This window comes from Equus przewalskii, chromosome 9 (genome assembly GCF_037783145.1).
Source record: "Equus przewalskii isolate Varuska chromosome 9, EquPr2, whole genome shotgun sequence".
Classification (NCBI taxonomy): domain Eukaryota; kingdom Metazoa; phylum Chordata; class Mammalia; order Perissodactyla; family Equidae; genus Equus; species Equus przewalskii.
Genome location: NC_091839.1, coordinates 5278722 through 5300899, shown reverse-complemented (window position 1 = coordinate 5300899; position 22178 = coordinate 5278722).

Here is a 22178-nt window from a genome sequence, read left to right as displayed (position 1 = left end):
AAAAAACAAAACATTAAAAATCAGCAATATCTCAAATGAAAAGTCATAAAAATTATGATCATCCTCATCAGTTCATTCAGTCCTATGTAACTGATTCTTGATCTTTTTGAGTGTGTGTGTGAGGAAGATTAGCCCTGAGCTAACATCTGTGCCAGTCTTCCTCCACTTTATATGTGGGTTGCTGCCACAGCATAGCTGATGAGTGGTGTAGGTCCACACCCAGGATCCAGACCCATGAACCTGGACTGCTGAAGTGGAGCACACCAAATTTTAACCACTACATCACAGAGCCAGCCACTGATTCTTGATCTTAATCTTCTGTTAGCAGTTTGATGAGGTCATCAGTTTCTCCATTAGAGCTGTGTAATTTCTTACCCAGCTCAATTTTATAATCTGAAATTTTACTAGAAAGCTGCATTCTAGAGCAAGTGTCAGAGTCCTTTCCATGAATCTCTCTGAAGATGAAATACATCTGTAAAAACATCAGAGTAAAACAACAACTGTCTGCAAATGACAAAAGACTCAAAAGGGGCAATTGACAAAGAAACTTGGCTACTTCTGTGACATATAACACTTCAAGATAATAACTAGAATTATGGCTGACAACCAGCACAGATCAGAATTTTAGGAATGTTATATGATTTTTAAAACACTTATATTAATGACATTGACCCACACAATGTCGTAGGTCCCTATGAAACAATGCTTAGTTATCCATTTAAACATGGTGACAATTAAAGATTTTCAGGTAAATGCATAAAATTAAATAGCTGTAAGAAAAACCTTAGTACCTGTGATTAAAGACCTGGTAAAAACAATAAAAGGAATTAATTTTGATAAAACATTAAATCCCCACCCTTCTGGTAGGCTACACAAAGAAAAAAACCTTTCGTAATCTCTTTGTCAAGAGCAGACTAAAAGTTTAAGAAAATTATCCTTTTAAGAGAGAAAACCAACATTTAACTTTTGCAACAGCTTACATTTTATATTAAAATTCATTTGTTTAACTGAATTCATTTTAATCTTAACCAACTTGACCATGCACAAAATTCTTTCTTCAGGGTTCCTCTTCCACAAACCTTCTATCACTTTCTTTTTACATTCAGAATTTGTCCCATGCCTTCTTTCTTCCCTTCTAGTCCTTTAGGACAAACTTAGCCTTCTTAACAAAACAAACAAAAATATTTCATACCTTATACCTCCTTTACTGAAGACATGTGTCTGACTTTCCTTGAATACAAAGATACTTTCCTTATTAATTTTCAGTAGCTTCAATCACATATATTAATTAGAATTATTAATGCTTACAGACCTTTATTTTTAGTGAAAACTAAGAAGTAAGCAATTATGAACTGTCTTTTACATTGCTATTCTGTGACTTCACAAATTTATAAATACTTTTCATAATTTCTAGAAACATGCTACTTCATAGTACAATTTTTTTTGATGAGGAAGATTCACTCTGAGCTAACATCTGTTGCCAATCTTCCTCTTATTTTGCTCGAGGCAGATTAGCCCTGAGCTAACATCTGGGCCAAAAATCCTCCACTTTATATGTGGGTCACTGCCACAGCATGGCTGATGAATGATGTAGGTCTGCACTCGGGATCCAAACCTGTGAACCTGGGCCACTGAAGCAGAGCACACTGGACTTTAATCATTATGCCACAGGGCCAGCCTCCATAGTACAATTTTTAATAAAATACAAAACATCTTTACTAATAGACTCAAATATCTTTTGTTTTCTCTGTAATAGGAAGCCAAAAGTAGATAAACTTAGGGTTAGTGATAATGCTTCAGTGTTTTATCTTATTTGAAAACAACCCAGATATTCAATGAATTTTTAATCATTTAACTAAATTTAGAAAAACTCTAAGGTTTTAGGTTACCAAAAGTTTTGAAGTTATTTACAGTACATACTTTGTAGCACACAATTATTGTTAAAAAGTTTACCACCAAATTTTTATCTTTTTCACATCTATTTAGTTTACTCATTCCCAATAATTGCCTACAAAACTTCATAAACATTAGGCAAAATTAGCCATCAGTTTAAGTTATTTTTGCTAACCAGTTTTGTAAGAGAGATAACACAAGCTCATTTGACCAATAATGTAGAATAAAGGCCACATATCTGCATCATATCCAATGCTGATAACTTTAAGGACATGTCCATTTTAGTCAAACCAACAATCTTAAATAAGCTTTCATTTACCAAAGATTAATTTATATCATGTTAACTTGAAAGGTATTTGGGTTAGTTACTATTACATTTAGAAATAATTTATATAATTGCTTGCTTTAAGCAAATTGAATAGAGCTCTGAAGAAATTATACCATTCAGAGGTAAGATTTCACACACACACACACACACACACACAGACTCCACAGCTATTGTTTTAAAATTACTGCCATGAATCAGGTATAGTAATGAAAGGTTCCCTAGTTATGAATCCAAATTTTTTAAAAAACTTTTTCTACTAATATTTTTGGACAAGACACTTAAGATGCTAGATTTGGGTAAGGGTGCTCTTATGGCTGTTTTTCTTTCCTTTTTTTCCTTTTTTTCTTTATTTTTAGGAACTGGTGATGTGCTAGATAGTTCCTGGTGAGTTTTGCAAGCTTTTTCAGATAAGGGAAATGGGTGGAATTTGAACTCCCTCTAGAGCTGCATTTCCAGTCTTGCAAGGATTTTTTTCTGAGGAGAATTTCTCTTAATACCTCAGAAATTGGGTTGTAACTTAAATGACATCATAGGTTGATCTACTTGTCCAATTACATCATCTCTAATTTGCTTCTTTCCCTCTGGGTGCTTAGTTTTATTTTAACTTAGCAAAGAAGGCTTGGAAAGAAAATTCCTATCAGGCTCTGAGTATCAGCTTCCAGCGTGGCCAAATTTCTGATCTTTAGTTGCTAACTCCTTTCAAATATCTCGTCAGGTTTCAGTTGGGATGAGCAGTAACTATACCTGACTGTATTGAACAGCAGTTTCCCAGAAAATCTCTGAGTCTCGTTAACCCTGGGAGGGGCTCATTTTGGGTCCTCCTTTGAAGGTAGATTATGGGGTGTCTGTAAAGCCATGACCCAATAGGCTTTTCTTTTACATACCTTTCATAACTTAATTTTCTATTAGCTTTTTGCAACAAAACTTTCAATAAGGTTATTTTGCAATTTTGAAGTCTTTACTTTTAAGCGCACTTTTAAATGATCTTATGTAATCAGAACATTCCTTCAAATGACCAAAGTAATTCCCCTGAGGTGAGTGGCAGCTTGGTAGGATCCTTAACTCAAAAGAGAGTGCAACCCACATTTCTGTCTACCCATCTCTGACCGAAAAATGAGGTGCAACCACATATTTGTCTAACTGTTTTTTGGGACCCCCCCCCCCACACAACCTGACAATCATCAAGTCCAGCCCTCAGGACATAAAACAAGCTTGGTAGGATTCTGCAGTTCTTTGTAAATATTTATAGCTTCTGGAAACTTTAGGTCAAAATGTTGATCACTTGTTCCTTGGTTTGGAGGCTCAAAAAGAGCCCAAAATGGCCACTGTAATTTTAAATTATCCTGCTTATCTAGCCAGCTGTTTACAGTTATCCCCACTTTAGGAGGATTTTCCCAAGGTGGCTGAAACAAACAGGGTAATTTCTAAAAAGAGTTTATTACAGTTACTGAGAAACTCAGTCTCCAAAACAGCCAATTCAATTCACACAAATATTAACACACAATACAATATGACATATAACACAGACCAGAATACCAGCTAGTTTTCCAGGAGTAGCTCAGAATGAGTGCTAGGAGCTACCCAAAACCAGATTGCCAGGGGCAACTTGAAACCGGCGCCAGGAGTTGCCCAGATCCAGAAGCAAGTACACGACTGAAACTTTTATCCTGCCTCTATTTACCTTGGGTGGTTCAGGCCCAAGGTTCAGGACTCAGCCCACCAGGATTCCCCAGGATACAAGCCAAACTTAAATTTCCAGGAAATCAAACTAGAGAGATGAGGTAAGGGATAGTCGATTTCTTAAAGTTACCCAGAGCCCAGAGATGTCTTGATCCAGAAGCTTTTCTTCTCCCCAAAGAAAAACATGCCTTGGGGCCTGGAGCACTGAAGTGGGGAAACAGGAATCTGATCAGTTGAGTCTCTAGACAAAACTGTCTAGGTGGCCACTTAGGGTCAATGAAAAGACCCCACACCCTGCCAGGGGTTCCAGAACCTCAGGCGGGAGGTCACAGGACCTTGTCCTTTTGTGGTTGCCAAATTGTTACCACACAAAATTGAGGTTCTCTTGCCGAATGCACATAAAAAAACCCCAATTAATTACAGCTGCAGCTTTTGGCGGGGAAATCAGCTTTATTCTGCAAGATTGATCTGCAGGGAGACAGGAGGCATGCACCCTCAGATCTGTCTCCCAGATTCAGGATTTGGGGCAAAATTTAAGAGGTTAGGGAGAAAAGGCTGGCATGTGGAAACACTGGGGGGCAGGTTTGGATTGGTGGGCTTCTAAACATTTATGACAGGGTTCTAGACATTTACAGTGAGGTTCTAAACTTCTATGATGGAGCTCTAAACATTTACGAGGAGGTGGGGAAGGAATTTTAATACCAGATCTTCCTGAATGAGGGACCCTTCACTTCTGATAAGAGTCCAGCTTTTAAGTTCTGGCTGTTTTGCAGTCCTTTGGTTCCATGTGGAGGAGAATCTTTGGTTCTGAGGTCCTTTCAGGTCAAGATTTCCTCTTCTGCGCAGGCTCTGGCTATGTGACTTTGCAAATTTTCTGAAAGGCAATTCTTAATCACTCTGTTGATAAGAGATGAGGTCAGTTGAACTGGTCCTGGAGGGCACAAGGTTACTGTATTTTCATCACTTTAAAATAACTGAGAGAAAGAATCAACGGATTGGTTGAAGAACAGATAGACACAGCTGAAGAAAAAGTTATCCAACTGGAACCTAGGACATGAACTCCACAATAAGGTATGAAAGAGAAAAGATAGAAAACAGAGCAAGTAAAAGCATGAAGGGAAGGCAGGCAGGTGCCCTGGGGAGCAGCTGAGGGAGGCCATGCCCTTGTAGGGGAGGAAGACATTTCCTCTACCCTCTCTGGGTTCTTCTGGCCAGAGAATGAATTAAATTCACATGAGACAGAATAACAGGAGAAAATTAAACAAAGCTTTATAACATGTGTACATGGCAGAGGCTCAGGCAACCTGAGCAACTCGCCAAAATGGCCAAAGCTACCACCTTAAATATCATCTTCAGCTAAACTCAAAGGAGGATGTTGGGGGTGGGGGAGTCAGTCACAGGAGGTTACCAGACAAGTACAGTAAACAAGAGTAAGATTATTATGCAGATTTAAGTCCTTGCCTTCTGCATTGATAAAAGTTTCTAGAGATAAGGTCATCCCCCTCCTTCCTGGTACAGAGAGGGAGACACCTTTACAGATGGAGATTTCCTTTACAATGTAAATGTTTCTTGACAAAGGGTAAGTAAACTCTGCTTTTCAGAGTTGCTTTCCTGTCTGCAGTTTTTTTTAAGTAACCAGCCCAAAATAATCCTCATGCCAAAGAGAGATGTCTTGGGGTGGCCAATTCCAGTCCCCCACACCCTGCCTCCACATTTGGCCTGACCCACCCTGCCCCCTGGGCCTTCTGCCCTCTGGAGACCCATCTGCTGCCCTAGGGTCTGAGAGGGAACCAGTGAGGCTTCTGAAACCCAGAGGATGGCATGGGATGCATTGAGGGGACAGAGCTGTCCTCTCTCCCATGCTTTAGAAGCTTCTAAAGAGCCTCAAGCCAGGGCCCACGTTCCAGGGTGGAGGGAGGTAGACTGAGCCCCACACCCTACCCCAAACTCACTGGATATGTCTGGACTGAGCACTGTTTCCTTTTTCATTTAATAAACAGAGCTGGGGCTGAGGTTCAGTACAACTATGTACTGGGGGGCTTTGGGGAGAAGAATAAAAAAAAAGATTAGCAACAGTTGTTAACTCAGGTGCCAATTTAAAAAAAAAACAGGGATAATAATAATGCCACTTTTGCAGTGTTTTTAGGATTTAATGAAAAAGCAAGTGGTTAGCACACAGTAGGCCCTCTGCAAAGGGGTTGTTACTGTTGATGCCCTCACCCCACCTGCCCAGGGGGACTACCTGCCTGGTCTACCCAGAAGCCCAGCCTGCAGGTTGCTTTGGGGTTCAGCAGAGGGAATGGCTAAAGCTACTGCAGGAACTATCAAGATACAGGCTCCATGACCTTGAACAGGTTACTGCTCCTCTCTGCATCAGTTACCCATCTGCGGAAGTCAGATGCTGTAACTGCAAAAACTCTGATGGCCAGCAATGACAGTACATTTATGGAGCGCTTACTGTATGCTCCATGCTTTACCTGCTTCCCAACAACCCCAGGAAGCCACTCGTGTTACCAACGTCCCCCTTGTACAGAAAGCAAGGCTCAGAGAGGCAGAGTGACATGTCCACAGTCACACAGCTAGAAGTAGTCATGAAACCCAGCAGTTGGGCTCTCCTGTCTGAGGAGTTTGGTCCCCTAGGGGCACTGGGCCAACTTTAAAGGAATTTCCATTACTCTTTCTCAGCTCTCTCTCCCTCCTTCCCAGCCTTCATTGAACGGGCCCTCTCCGAGTTGATTTAGGCCTTACCACAACCAAGTAACTGGTCCCACATGACGTGTCTGTAAAATGAGCTCCAGAGAGCAAAGTGAGTTCCCAGGGTTATATAGCTAGTCAGGGGGACTGAGATTTCACCCAGGAAGCCTGGCTCTGGAGGCTCACCTGTCTCCGTAGTGCTGTTCATGGAGCGCCAACTGTGTGCCAGACGTTGTAGGTCATCTCTCATCCTCCCCACAGACCACACCTCTACTTTATATGAGGGAAACTGGGTCTCAGAAATTTTAGGTAACTGGCCCAAGGTCACAGAGCCGGTAAGTGGGCAAAGAAACATTCAGACAGATCTGCCTGCCTCCCTCAAAACTTTTGTGGCCCAAGACGGGGAAGGAGATCAGCTCCATCATTCATTCTTTTATTCACTCAACAAATACTTATTGAGTACCTGCTACATCAGGCTCAGGATGTCCCACAACAAACCTGACCTGGCCCCGCCCTTAGGAAGCTGAAAGTCATGGGCCTGCCCATGAGGTGCTCAGAGTAAATAGCCATCAATTCTAGATTTGGGGTTTGGAGAAGATGTCAAGGAAGGCTTCCTGGAAGGAGTGGCTCTGGAATTCTGTCTTCCTTCTGTCTGGGCACCTGGGCAAGGCATTTGCCTTCTCTCTGTCTCTTTATCTGAAAAATGGTGAGAAAAATGCCCACCTTGTCCAGTGTGGCACAAAGTCGTCAGCAGTTATTACTAATGTTATGATGCCATCCAGCCCAGGGCAGAGAAAGTGGGCAAGGAGGAAAGAAGGGCGATGCCACCAAACTCTAGACTCTGGGAGAGGACAGGCCGAGAACTCGGGAACACAGGAGAAACCGGTGAGCAGACTCCCTGGGGCCTCAGACAGGGTGCAGCCTGGGTAAGTGCAGGGGCAAGTCTGCAACCTCAGCTGGGCCCCCGGGGCCTCCGGCAGGAAGGAGATGAGGGCTTCGGAGGGTGTGGCCTGAGGAGAGAAAAGAGCAAAGTGTTGGGGGGAGGCTCCTTCAGGTGTTTTCTCTCTTGGGCATTCTGAGTCCTAGGCCGTGTCATAGCTTAGTAATTCTTTGCAGTAAATGTCCCCTGCTTAAAACGTCCTGCCTTTGCTGTCTCCTGAATGGGCTCTCGCTGATACTTAAGAGATTGCTATTTTCTCCTTGATGCTGCTCTCTATTCTGTGATTTTTGTGGAAAGGATTATATTACTGGTGTGATGTTTTTAAAGACTCCATTCAAACATCACCTCTTCTCTGAAGCACTTCCTGATTTCCTCCCCTTGGTCAGGTATTCCCTGTCTTTGAGTTGCTCATTTGTAGAGATCCTGATGATAAAAATTTGGGTAATGGAACCGATAACAAAGCCACTCATCACTGAATGCCTTTTTGAGACAGGAACCAGCCTAAGGAGACAGGGTCATCCAGCAGGCCCCTGGCCTAACAAGATAAGGTCCCTAACCAATTAGCAAGCTAAGAGAATCAGAGAGAGACCAACAAGATCCAGTTCTGCAGCTTCGGGACTTCCCTGGGCTTATGCATGCACCCAAGCACCCAGGAATTGTCTGAAGGCGACCCTAACCCCATCACCATGGTAAAAATCACACTCAGGGTGGAGAGCTAGCATGCTGTTGATACATGCATCGCATGTGGTGGCATGATGAACAACAGCGCAAGTGCCAGGAAAACCCCACCTCTACATGCCACGACAAGGCCCTCTTCCAGCCTCTGCCTAATAAAAGCCCCACAATCCCACTGTCTAATGAGCTGGTCACCTGCCCCTTTCCTTTCTACACTGGCTCCTTTGTGCCTCTGCAGTGCACAAGCTAATAAACTTTTGCTTTCTACTCCCGTTTGTTGTCTCTCTTGATTTCCATCCTGGGGGACAGCAAGGATCCAATGCCGTTAACATTTTCACGTGCTGGGCACTATGCTAAGTGTTTTATAAACATTGTCTTCTTTCATCTCCCCCCTGACTCTCTGAAGTGGATGTAGTTATTACCCCCATGGAGCAGGTGAAGAAATTTGGGCTGTGACTGGTGCAGGGACATCCATCTCGCACGTGTCAGAGCCTGAATCAAAGCCAGGTCGCTCTGGCTTCAATGCCTGGGTATGTGACCACCACAAGCTATTGCCTCCTGTTTTCATGCTTTCTACAAATCTAGTTGAGTTTTTGTTTTCTCTTTTTTTGTTTCAAGGCATATCTCCCATGATGGACAGGGGTGAATTCTCCCTGCCTGCGAAGGGACATAGTGAATTCTGAAGTTAGGTCTTTCCTACTCTTTAGGTGTTAAAGCGGACTTTCTTTTATGAAATGATGAAGCCAGCACATAGAAGGTGTATTTTTTTCTTTGCCCTCAATTAGCAAAAATTTAAAAGTGCTATCCTATATTAATTGCCCCTTTTCCTTTTCCCCCCCAATTTTCTGATCCATGAAATTCAAAATCTGGGACCTCTTCTCCTAATTACCAAGCAATGTTAGGAGGAATTCACATTCCTACTGAGCCAACAAAAATTGTGCTGGTAATCTTGACTACAAAGGTTTGCCCATTTAAAAAAAATCCCAAATTTTATCGAACATTTTATACTCATTCATTCACTCATTCATTCATTCATTCCAATAATAAATATTTATTCAGCATCTGCTTTATGCCAGGAACAGTGCTGGGTGCTGGGAATAAAGCATCAAAGCAAAACAGAGTTGCCCCCTCAAACTGTATACTGGGGGAGCCAGGAATGAGTCACAGACACACACATGCAAATGTGGAGTTGTGAGCTCTGGAGGAGACGCAGGGACGGCTTCAGGGGCTGTGATCTGCACTGGGGCTTCAGGGAAGGCTTCTCCAAGAAGTCGTCGTTATTGAGCCTGATTGGTTTTTGCCCATCACCTAGAAAGCCAATCACCGAGATGACAAGATTGCAGCAGACAGAGGGTTTTTATCAAAAGGCAGCCAAGCGAGAAAGGGGGAGAATGAGTCTCAAATCTGCCTCCTCCAAAATGGGGGCTCAGAGGGGGCTGGCCCTGTGGCCGAGTGGTTCAGTTTGTGCGCTCCGCTTCAGCAGCCCGGGGTTTCACCAGTTCGGATCCTGGGCGCCGCTCATCAGGCCATGCTGAGGTGGCGTCCCACACAGCACAACTAGAAGGACCTGCAACTAGAATATACAACTATGTACTGGGGAGCTTTGGGGAGAAGAAGAAGAAAAAAAGAAGATTGGCAACTGACCTTAGCTCAGGTGCCAATCTTAAAAAAAAAGGGAGGGCTCAGAGTTATTTATGGCACAGAGGGCAATGTGGTCTGAAGTGCGGAGATAGATGATGGGAGGTGAGGAGAGGTGAGGTCATTGATGGTCTGCGCAAGCGTAGCCAAGCTCCATGCCTCTTCATAGGACCCATGTTTACAAAATGGCGGCATTAGCATAATCTGAGGATGGAGTTTTCAGCCTCTTGATGTCAAAAGTCACTTATTGGGCATCTGCCTGGGCCCAGTTGATGGGTTGGTGGTCTCAACCGGCCTGAATTGGACAAGAGGGTCCTAATTTCTGACAAACAGCTTGAACACGCATTACCATGGTGACCCAGGCTCTAGGGAGATGTTACCTATAGGAACCTAGTGGGAGTCTGATAGCATATTGCCTAAACAGCACAGTTAACAATGGACGGATGAACAACTAAAAACTATAATCAGTAATTGTGAAAAAGAAAAAAAACTTTAGTTATTAGTGTCGATGCAAATAATCCATAACCAATCTGTAACTGAAAATGGGATGAGCTTATTCTGAGCCAAATGTGAGGACCGTATAGCCTGGGGCCTTCCCTCCCCAAGGAAAGAAGGGCACCAAAGAAGTAGGGGGTACAGAGTGGTTATATCCCCTCAAAGGGCATGTTTCACATATGATTGAAATGTCCCTTTTACAATAGTCACGAGATTGCTGTGTTGGCACAGCGATTGATGGACACAGCAGGTAGCAGGTCTGCTGTCTCAGTGGACACAGCATGGTGGCAGGTCTGTTGTCTCAAGCTGGGTGGTCACAGCAATCAGTTCCTGGCCTAGGGAGAGAGGCTTATCCTTAAGGAAATTCCAATGTAGGAGAAGTTGCACCTTTATCTTAAGGCCATTTGTTCTTGTCTTTGGGACATAGCATATGCTTAAACAGATATACAATGCAAGTTCAATGGCCACGTCAGGCCCTTTTGGAAAAATAAAGTCAGGCCAAAGTAGGTTTACGCCAAACAGCTTCCTCATATACTCTGATATATCCTATTGCTTGCCATTTTTATTTGTGACTAGCTACCTAATCCATAAATGGCTAACTGTTTACCGGTTTCATCACTCATGAGGTAAGATCTAAAGGATAAAATAGTGTCAGCTTGGTGGGACAGGGGCAGGAAGAACATTCCAGGTGGAGGAAAGAGCATGGGCAAAGGCCCTTTCGCATCAAGGAGATCGATGAGTCTGAGGGCAGAGAGAAAGCCGGTGGGGCTGGAGGAGAGGTGAGTGGAGGGGACATGGCGTTCACATGAGTGTAAGAAGCAGACGGGGCCAAGCCTTGCCTTGTGGGGCTTGTGAAGGGTTTTACTTTTCATTCCAAGATCTCTGGGGAGTCATTGAAGGGTTGTAAACCCCAGGCACTGGAGAAGAGAGTCATTTGATCAGATTTGCATTTTTGAAGATCCCCTTGGCTGCAGTATGGAGAAGAGGCCAGAGGGGAGACGCATTGGGAGTCCATTGGATGGTACCCACCTGAGAGTCACATGGACTAGGACCAACGGTGGAAGAGAAGGCAAATGAATTAGGGCCCTGGCCGGAGGAAGATCATCCAGAATGGGAAAGAATCAGCTCTTACTGTGCAGGACTCAGGTAGGCAGGTGAGCGAGACGGTGCAGTTTTCAAAGACCTGACCCACCACAATATTTCAGGTAGAGGAGCCGACCCGATGTCCTAGTCGGTCTGGAAAATTCTTAATTATAGCACTTGAAAGTCTCATGTTCCAAGAGACTCCTCCCTTGGTGGCAAACTGAGGTAGTCACCGTAATTTCACCACCGTGTCTGATGTGTAAATCAGGGCACACCTGCATTTTGCTCTGTTTATCATTTTATTAAAATGTACCAGGCAACCTTAACGAGCTTAACTTGAGATGTAGCCTTTACCATGCCCTGTAGTAGTGATTAAACTACATTCACAGTGTAGTGTCTGGGCTAAGAAGTTTTATAATCAAGTTAATTTATATTACCAATTGGCTTTTCTCTAAACTGAGGAATTGGAATGTTATTCTGATTAATATTTACGTCATGCTTATATATGGAATCTTAAATTTTAATGTAAAAAAGCACTTATATGGAAAGAAATCATACTAGGCAAAGCCTGTGGTCACATGCTTGAGCTGGAATGCCATACAATCTGAGTTCAAATTCTGGCCCTATGTCTATAAGCTCTGTGTCCTCTGGCTTATTTCTTGCCTTCTCTGTGCCTCAGTTTCCTTGTATATAACCTAGAGATAACAACATTTACTCTTAAGGTTGTGGTGAGAGAAAGCATGCCAAGTGCTGGGTACTTCATGTGGCATACAGTAAGTACCCAATAAACAGCTTTAGTTATGGGTTTAGGCATCTTAAAGAGCCAATTGCATGGAATCGATTATACTCGAGCTGCACTGTCCAGGAACCACCAGCCGCATGTGGTTAATGAGCACTTGAAATGTGGCAAGTCTGAAATGAGAGGCACCGTAAGTGTAAAATACGCTTGGAAGATTCAGTAAGAAAAAAAATTTCCTTTTTAATTTTATATTGAATATACACTTAGTATTTCGAATATGTAAAATAAAATAAGATATATTATTAAAATTAATTTCACCTGGTTTTTAAAATATGGCTATTAGAAAATTTTAAATTACATATGATTTGTACTTTGCAATTGCTCACGTTTTTCCATTGGACGATGCTGTAGTAGGGGTTTGGAGGCCAAAGGACAAGAAGAGACGATGAAGATGGGGAGATGGGGGCCAAAGCACGAGAAGAGACAAGTAAGAGAGGGAGATAGACTGTGACTCTTTGAACTCTCCTCCGGAACCTGCGAGCCTTCAGTATCAACAATGCACTGATGGAAAACTGCAAGTGTGGACTGCAGCTGCACCCGCCCGTTCCGAACGAGATCCCTGTCATCAGACATCACACCACACCACGTCCAAGTCCGAGTTTCTTAGAGTGCTAGAAGTCAAGGAGAAAGCAGACTAACTGACAGAATTTTCTCTCCAGCTTGGTGGGAAGTATGCTGTTCTTTTGTCAAAAACAAATGTGCCCTTTCCCACAGATAATCCCGTTTCTGTTCTGGTCCCTGGGAGAGTGGAGTCCCTCTGCTTTAGACAGGAGGAAATGTGGAGCCAACAGGCTGCTGATGTCTCCCAGCCCTGGGCTGAGGACCTCAGTGGGAAGGCGCTGGGCACCACTTCTCCCTTTTGGTGGGAATTAGTTGCATCTGGGTCTCAGGGACATGCAACTGAGTGTGTCTACTACATACTAGCTGTGAATACAGACAAGGGGCTTAACCTCTCTGTTCCTTAGTTTCTTCATCAGTCAGATGGGGATAATTACAGTACCTCAGGGTGTTGTTGAACTGAATGAGATAACGTGTGTAACTTGCTTTGCACGGTATCTGGCACACAGTCAATGCTCTTGAGTCTGACTTCCCTCGCTGCTTGTGAGAGTTGTGCACATTACTGCATGCAGTTGTGGTTTGCTCATTGTCACTGCTGTGTAGTACTCCACTGTGTGAATATACCACACTGCATGCATCCATTCTATTAATGGGGCGTTTAGGTGTTTTCCAATCTACAGCTGTTCTGAATAGCACCGCTATGAACATTCCAGTAGATGCGTTTTGGTGAACATATTTACACATTCCTGTTGGGAATATTCCTGGGGGAACGGCTGGGTCACAGGGTATGAATGTTCAGCTTTAGTAGATATTAACACCTAGTGTTCTAGAGAGGTTGTACTGACTTGTGCTACCTTAGGCAATGAATGGAGTCTGACTGGCATCCTCAGTAACACTACATATTTTTTTTATTTTAGCCACGCTGGTGGGTGTGCAGTGGTATCAAATTATGCTGTGAGATTGAATTTTGCTTACGACTAATGAGTACGTTTTCATTTGTTTATTAGTGACTTGAATACCTACTTTTAAAAAAGTCTGAACATGTTTTTTATTTCACCTTTTTTTCTTACCAAAAATTCTGTTGCTATATATATCTTAAATTATGGTAAAATACACATAACATAAAATTTACCATCTTAACCTTTTTTTTTTCCTGAGGAAGATTTGCCTTGAGCTAACATCTGTTGCCAATCCTTCCCTTTTTGCTTGAGGAAGATTTGCCCTGAGCTAACATCTGTGCCAATCTTCCTCCACTTTGTGAGTCGCTGCCACAGCATGACGACCACTGATGAGTGGTGTGGGTCTGTGTCTGGGAACTGAACCCAGGCTGTCTAAGTGGAGCGTGCCAAACTTAACCATTAGGTCATGGGGCTGGCCCCATCTTAACCATTTTTTATGTGTGGTTCAATAGTATTAAATACATTCATGTTGTGCAACCAATCTGCAGAACTCCTTTTATCTTGCAAAACTGAAATTCTGTACCCGTTAACCAGCAGCTTCTCATGCTTCCCTCCCTCTAGGCTCTGGCAACCATCATTCTACTTTCTGTCTCTATAAATCTGACCCTATAGGTACCTCATGTAAGTGGAATCATACAATATTTGTCTTTTTTTTGACTGTCTTATTTCACATAGCATAAGGTACTTAAGTTTCCTCCATGTTGTAGCATGTGTTAGAATGTTCTCCCTTTTTAAGGGTGAATAATATTCCATTGCAAGTATATACCACATTGTGTTTATCCATTCACCCTGTGATGGACACTTGGGCTGCTTCCACTTTTGGCTATTGTTAATAATGCTGCTATGAAAATGGGTGTTCAAAAATTTCTTTGAGACCCTGTCTTCAATTATTTTGAATATATACCCAGATGTGGAATTGCTGGGTCATATGGTAATTCTATTTTTGATTTTTTGAGGAACCACCATACTGTTTTCCATAGTAGCTGTACCACTTTACATTCCCAACAGTGCACAAGGGCTCCCAATCCACATCCTCACCAACAATTGTTCTTTTCTGTTTTTTTTTAAATTATTCTTTTTTAAAATTTTTATTTATTTATTTTTTTGAGGAATATTGGCCCTGAGCTAACATCCGCCTCCAATCTTCCTCCTTATTTTTTTTGCTAAGGAAGACTGGCCCTCTTCTTTTCTGTTTTTCTTTTCCTTTTCTCTTTTTGATAGTAGCCATCCTAATAGGTGTAAGGTAGTATTTCATTGTTATTTTGATTTGCATTTCCCTAATGATCAGTGATGTTGAACGTCTTTTCATGTGCTTATTGGCCATTTGTATATCTTCTTTAGAGAAATGTCTATTCAAGTCCTTTACTTATTTTTAAATTGGATTGTTGGAGTTTTTTGTTGTTGAGTGGTAGTTCTTTTTATATTCTGGATATTAACCTCTTATCAGGTATATGATTTGCAAATATTTTTTCCCTTTTTGTGGGCTGCCTTTTCACTCTGATTGTATTCTTTAGTGCACAAAAGTTTTTAATTTTAATATAGTCTAATATATTTCTTCTTTTCTCATCTGTGCTTTTGGTGTCATATCCAAGAAATTATTGCCAAATTCAATGTTATGAACTTTCCCCCTATGTTGTCTTCTAAGAATTTTGTAGTTTTAGCTCTTAGATGTATAAGGTAAGACTCTAACTTCATTCTTTTATGTGTGGATATTTAATTTTCCCAATATCGTTTGTTGAAAAGATTGTCCTTTCCCCATGGAATGGGCTTGGCAAAAATCAATTAACCATGTAGATGGGGGTTAATTTCCGTGCTTTCTATTCTGTCTCATTGGTCTATATGTCTGTCTTATGCCAGTACCACACTGTTTTGATTACTGTAGCTTTGCAGTGAGTTTTGAAAGCAGGAAGTGTGAGACCTCCAGCTTTGCTTTTCTTTTTCAAGTTTGTCTTGACCATTCAGTGTTCCTTGAGATTCCATATGGATTTTAGGATAGAGTTTGCTATTTCTACAAAAAAATGTCATTGGGATTTTGATAGTGATTGCATTGAATCTGTAGATGGCTTTTGGTGGTATTGATACCTTAGCAATATTAAATCTTCAAATCCGTGTATACAGAATGTCATTCCCTTTATGTGTGCCTTTTTAACTTCCTCCAGCAATGTTTTGCAGTTTTCAGTGTACAAGTCTGTCTCCTCCTAGGTTAAGTTTATTCCTAAGTACTTTATTCTTTTTTGATGATATTGTAAATGAAATTGTTTTCTTAAATTCCTTTTTGAATTGTTCTTTGTGAGCCTATAGAAATGCAACTGATTTTTCTCTGTCAATTTTTGTATCCTGCAACTTTGCTGAATTTGTTTATTAATTCTATCAGGTTTTTTGTGGAATCTTTAACATTTTCTACATATAAGATCGTATCATCTGTGAACAGAAATAATTTTGCTTCTTCCATCTGTGAACAGAAATAATTTTGCTTCTTCCTTTCCAACATAAATGTTTTTTATTTCTTTTTCTTGCTAATAGCTCTGGCTAGGTCTTCTAGTACTATGGTGAATAGAAGCAGCAAAAGCAGGTGTGATATCGACCCTGATATCAGATTCCCCACATTAAACCCAGCATATATGGGGTTAAAACCAAAACACTCATTCCCTGCTTAGTCTCTGGCTTCCTGGCTCCAGAATCACTATCCTCCATGGAGACAGACACCGTGAAGGACAAGCACCTGGACTATATCCTCCCGCAAAGAGATACAGGCTGGTGGGAAAGCTGCTGACCAGCAAGGTCATGGGCTCCCTCCTGTCTGCAAGTAGTCTCAAGGCCAAAGACAGGCTGGTGAGAAAGCTCCAGCCAGCAAGGCCATATGCTCCCCCTCCCCTACCTAAAGCCCCAAATAAAAACCCTTCCTTTTAGCTTTTCAGGGAGTTTGGGATTTGAGCGTTAGCTGCCCTCTCTCCTTGCTCAGCGCTGTGCAAAAATAAAATTCCTACTTTCTTCCACCATACCCGGTGTCAGAGATTGGCTTGCTGTGCAACGGGTGAGCGAACTCACTTCAGGTTTGGTAACGGGTGTCCTTGTCTTGTTCCTGATCTTAGAGGAAAAGCTTTCAAACTTTCACCATTGAGCATGATGTTAGCTGTGGACTTTTCATATATAGCCTTTATTATGTTGAGGTAGTTTCCTTCTATTCCTAATTATTGAGGTTTTTTTTTTTTTTTTTTTTTTTTTTTTTTGCCATGAAAGGGTATTGAATTTTATCAAGTGCCCTTTTTTTTTTTTTTGCATCAATTGAGATGATCGTGTCTGTTTTTTACCTTCATTCTGTTAATGTGGTGTATTGCATTGCTGTTTTTGGTATGTTGAAACATCCTTACATTTCAGAAAGAATCTCACTAGGTCATGGTATATAATCCTTTTAATGTGCTCTTGAATTGTGTTTGCTAGTATTTTGTTGAGGATTTTAGCATAAGTGTTCATCAGGGATGTTGGTCTATAGTTTTCTTTTCCTGTAGTGTGTTCGTCTGGCCTTAGTATCAGGGTAATGCTGGCCCATAGAGTGAGTTTGCAAGTGTTCCCTCCTCTTCAATTTTTTGGAAGAGTTTGAGGAGGATTGCTTCTTGTTTTTCTTTAAATATTTTGTAGAAATCACCAGTAAAGCCATATGGTCCTGGGCTTTTTATTGTTGGGAGGGTTCTGATTACTTATTCAACCTCCTTAGTAGTTATAGATCTGTTCAGATTTTCTATATCTGTGTGTTTCAGTCTTGGTAAGTCATGTGTTTCTCTAAGAATGTATCCATTTAATCTAAGTTATTTAATTAGTTGGTTTACAATTGTTCAAAGTATTTTCTTACAATCGTTTTTATTTCTACAAAATCAGTAGTAATGTCCCCATTTTCATTTCTGATCTTAGTTGAGTCTCTTCTCTTTTTTTCTTAATAGGTTTACCATTATTGTTGATCTTTTTGAAGAACCAACTCTTGGCTTTGTTGATTTTCTCTGTTGTTTTTCTGTTATCTTGTTTATCTCTGCTCTAATCTTTATTATTTCCTTCCTTCTGTTAGCCTTGGGTTTAGTTTGTTCTTTTTCTAGTACCTTAAAATGCAAAGTTCTGTTGTCAATTTGAGATTTTTATTATTTTTTTAGTCTTGCTGGGGAAAGATTTGCCCTGACCTGACATCCACTGCCAATCTTCCTCTTTTTTGTATGCGAGCTGCTGTCATAGCATGGCCACTGATGGACAAGTGGTGTAGGTCTGTGCCTGGGAAGCGAACTCAGCTGGCTGAAGTGGAGTACACTGAACCTAGCTAGTAGGCCACTGGGGCTGGCCCTCCTCTTTCTTAATGTAAGGATTTTCACAGCTTTAAACGTCCCTCTTAGCCCTGCTTTCACTGCATGCCACAAGTTTTGATCTCTTGTGTTTTCATTTTCATTTGCCTCAGGATATTTTCTAATTTCCCCTGTGATTTCTTTTTGACCTATTGATTATTTAAGAGTATGTTGTCTAATTTCTACATATTTGTGGATTTTCTGATTTTCCTCTTGCCATTTATTTCTATAGTAGTTTCATTACACTGTAATTGGAAAAGATGGCTTGTATGATTTCAATCTTCTTAAATTTATTATTTGTTTTGTGATCTAAAATACGGTCTATCTTTGAGAATGCTTCTTGTGCACTTGAGAAGAATGTGTATTCTGTTGTCGGGTGGAGTGTTCTGTATATGTCTCTTAGGTACAATTGGTCTATAGTGTTCAAGTCCTCTATTTTCTTCTTGATCTTATGTCTGGTTATTCTATCATTATTGGAAGTGAGGTGTTGAAGTCTCCTACTATCATTGTATAGGTGTCGATTTCTTCAGTTCTATCAACGTTTGCTTTATTTAGGACCTCTGATGTTTGTTACATATATGTTCATAACTGTATGTATTCTTGCTTAATTGACCCTTTTTTTAAAAGATTGGCAGCTGAGCTAACAACTGTTGCCAATCTTCTTTTTTTTTTCTTCCTGATTTTTCTGCCCAAATCCCCCCAGTACGTAGCTGTATATTTTAGTTGTGGGTCCTTCTACTTGTGGTATGTGGGACGCCTCCTCAATGTGGCCTGATGAGTGGTGCCATGTCCACGCCCAGGATCCAAACCAGTGAAACCCTGGGCCACCGAAGCAGAATATGTGCACTTAACCACTCAGCCACGGGGCCAGCCCCTAATTGACCCTTTTTTAATCATTGTATAACATCCTTCTTTGTCTCTTGTAACAGTTTTTGCCTTAAAGTCTATTTCTTGTCATATTAGTATAGCCACTCCTGCTCTCTTTTGGCTACCATTTGAATGGAATATCTTTTTCCATACTTTTACTTTCAATCTATGGATGTCTTTAGATCTTAAGTGAGTTTCTTTTAGATAGCATATAGTTGAATTTTGATTTTTTTAATCCATTCTGTCGATCTATGTATTTTGATTGGGAGTTTAAACCATTTATATTTAAAGTAATTATTGACAGGGCAGGACTTGTTTTGCCACTTTGTTATTTGTTTTCTATATGTCTTTAATTTTTTTTTTAATCTCACATTGCCTCCGTTCCTTCCTTCCTTTGAGTTTAGTTGAATTTTTTACTGACATGTTTTGATTCCCATCCTAATTTCCTTTTGTGTATATTTTATAGATATTTTCTTTATAGGTACCATGGGGATTACACAAAACACCCTACAGTTATGACAATCTATTTTAAATTGATAACAAGTGAACTTAAACCACATTCAAAATCTACTTCTTTACAGCTCTGTTTCCCAGAGCTTTATGTTATTCATGTCACAAATTAAATTTTTACATATTATTCACCTGTCAACATAAATTTATAACTATCTCTATGCTTTTGTCTTTTAAATCCTATTAAAGAATAAAAAATGGGAGTTATAAACCAAAATTACAATAATATTTGTTTTTTATATTCATCTGTATATTTACCTTTACTGGAGAACTTTATTTTTTTGTATGGCCCAAGTTACTGTCTAGTGTCCTTTCATTTCAACTTGAAGGACTCCCTTTAGCAGTGCTTGTAGGGCAGGTCTAGCAGTAATGAAATCCCACAGCTTTTATTTACCTGAGAATGTCTTAATTTCTCCCTCATTTCTGAAGGACAATTTTACCAGATAAAATATTTTTGGTTGAGGGTATTTAAAAAAAATTTTTTTTATTTTTATCTTTCAGCACTTTAAACATATTGTCCCAATGCCTACTAGCCTCTAAGATTTATGCTGAGAAATCCTCTGATAACCTTATTGAGGATCCCTTGTGTGTGATGAGTCACTTTTGCCTTTCTCAAGATTCTCTCTTTATCTTTGGCTTTGATAGTTTGAGTCAAACGTGTCTCAGTGTGGCTCTCTTTGAGTTTATCCTACTTGGGGTCTTGGATTTGTAGATCCATATCTTTCCTCAAATTTGGGAAGTTTCATCCATTATTTATTCAAATAATCTCTCTGCCTTTCTCTCTCTCTCTTCTTCTGGTATCTCCACAATGCATATATTGATCAGCATGATGGTGTCCCATAAATCCCTTCACCTGTGTGTACTTTTCTTCATTCACTTTTGTTTTCCTGAGACACAATAATTTCAAATGACCTATCACCAAGTTCACTGATTCTTTCTTCTCCCTGTTCAAGTCTGTTGTTGAACACCTCTAATGAATTTTTCAATTCATTTATTGTGTTTTTCAGCTCCAGAATTTGTTTTATATATATATATATATATATATATATATATATATATAACTTCTATCTCTTTGTTGATAGTCTCATTTTGTTCATATATCATTTTCCTGATTTTTGCTTAGTTGTCTTGGATACACACTTTTTTGTATTGCTTATTCATATCTTTTCCCTATATTTCTATTGAGTTTTCTTGCTATATATTCTAGGTATAAGTTCTTGGTTGTATATATGTATTATAGAAAGACTTTCCATTCTATGGCTTATTTTTTCCCTCTCTCAAGAGTGTCTTTTGGTAAACAGAAGTTCTTCAATTTAAATTAGTGTTTTGCCTATCCCCAAGGTGATGAAAATGTTGTTTTTCTTCTAAAAGCTTTGTTGCTTTACTTTGCATATTTAGGTTCACAACTATCTGGAATTGAGTTTTTTTGTGTGTGTGTGTGTGTGAGGAAGATTGGCTCTGAACTAACATCTGTGGCAAATCTTCCTCTTTTTGCTTGAGGAAGATTGTTGCTGAGTTAACATCTGTGCCAATCTTCCTCTGTTTTGTATGTGGGATGCCACCACAGCATGGCTTGATGAGTGGTACATAGGTCTGTGCCCAGGATCTGAACCTGTGAGCCCTGGGCTGCTGAAGTGGAACACACAAACTTAACCACTATGCTACCAGACTGGCCCCTGGAACTGAATTTTATATAGGAGTGTGAGGTTGGATTAAAGATCTTTTTCCAAAATGGATACTTGATCTAGTAGCATTTAATGAAAAGCATGGCCAAATGATTTAAAAACATTTTAAAAAATGTAACATATTTTAACTGGATTCAGCTTTCTTTTCTTCCACTCTGACTTTCCCCTGGGATATGCCCCTCCATGTTACGTGACTAAGAGGAAGCTGAATTAAGATTACGGTTCACTAGGGTTTGATGGGCTATGTTAATGTGGTTAATACTCACTTCTATGTACAGTTAAATTATTGCTCATTATCCTGACGCAGGAATGGCTTCCAGGAATACTGCTTCCACTCCTTGAGCTGATTCATGATATTGTGACATGAAGGTACAGGGCCAGAGGCTGTGTCACGACATGAACATATCCTGTGGTTCCCAGTACCAGAAGTAAGTAGAAAGTGGAGGAGAAATGAAGTTTGAAACATACAGTGGCAGAGCGTCTGTTTTTGTTCCCATCATATGATATATAAAATCATAAGACACAGGTTTCAATCTCACTGATGTTGCATCAAAATGGAAGCTCTCTTCACTGAATATGCTTGATAATGCAGCATATGTAATTACAAATGCATCAAACAATAAAAATGATAACCAAAATTTGTCATTTCATACCAAAAGCAGTAATTGCTTAAGAGGAAGAGATAAATTTCAAATAGGCTCAAAGAATGGACTCTTGGATTGTTTGATAATAAAATTAATGGAGAGGAGTAAATCAGGTGAACATATAGAATAATGTTTGAAGTTTTTACTGATTTGACACAAAATGAAGATAACAAAATTAATGAATGTCATTAGTCAGTATTTAAGTTTAGTACTGCACAAAGAAAACTCAAAATGTCCAGAAATTTGACAACCTCTAAGATGAAAGAAAACTTGATACTTTCCTAAATTTGACAACAATCCCAAATATTTACATGGCGTTACCCATAATGATATATGATGCTATCATTAGTGAAGAAAAAATGTTTATCCTTCGTGTTGGAGTAAGGATTGCTATGTTTTTTACTC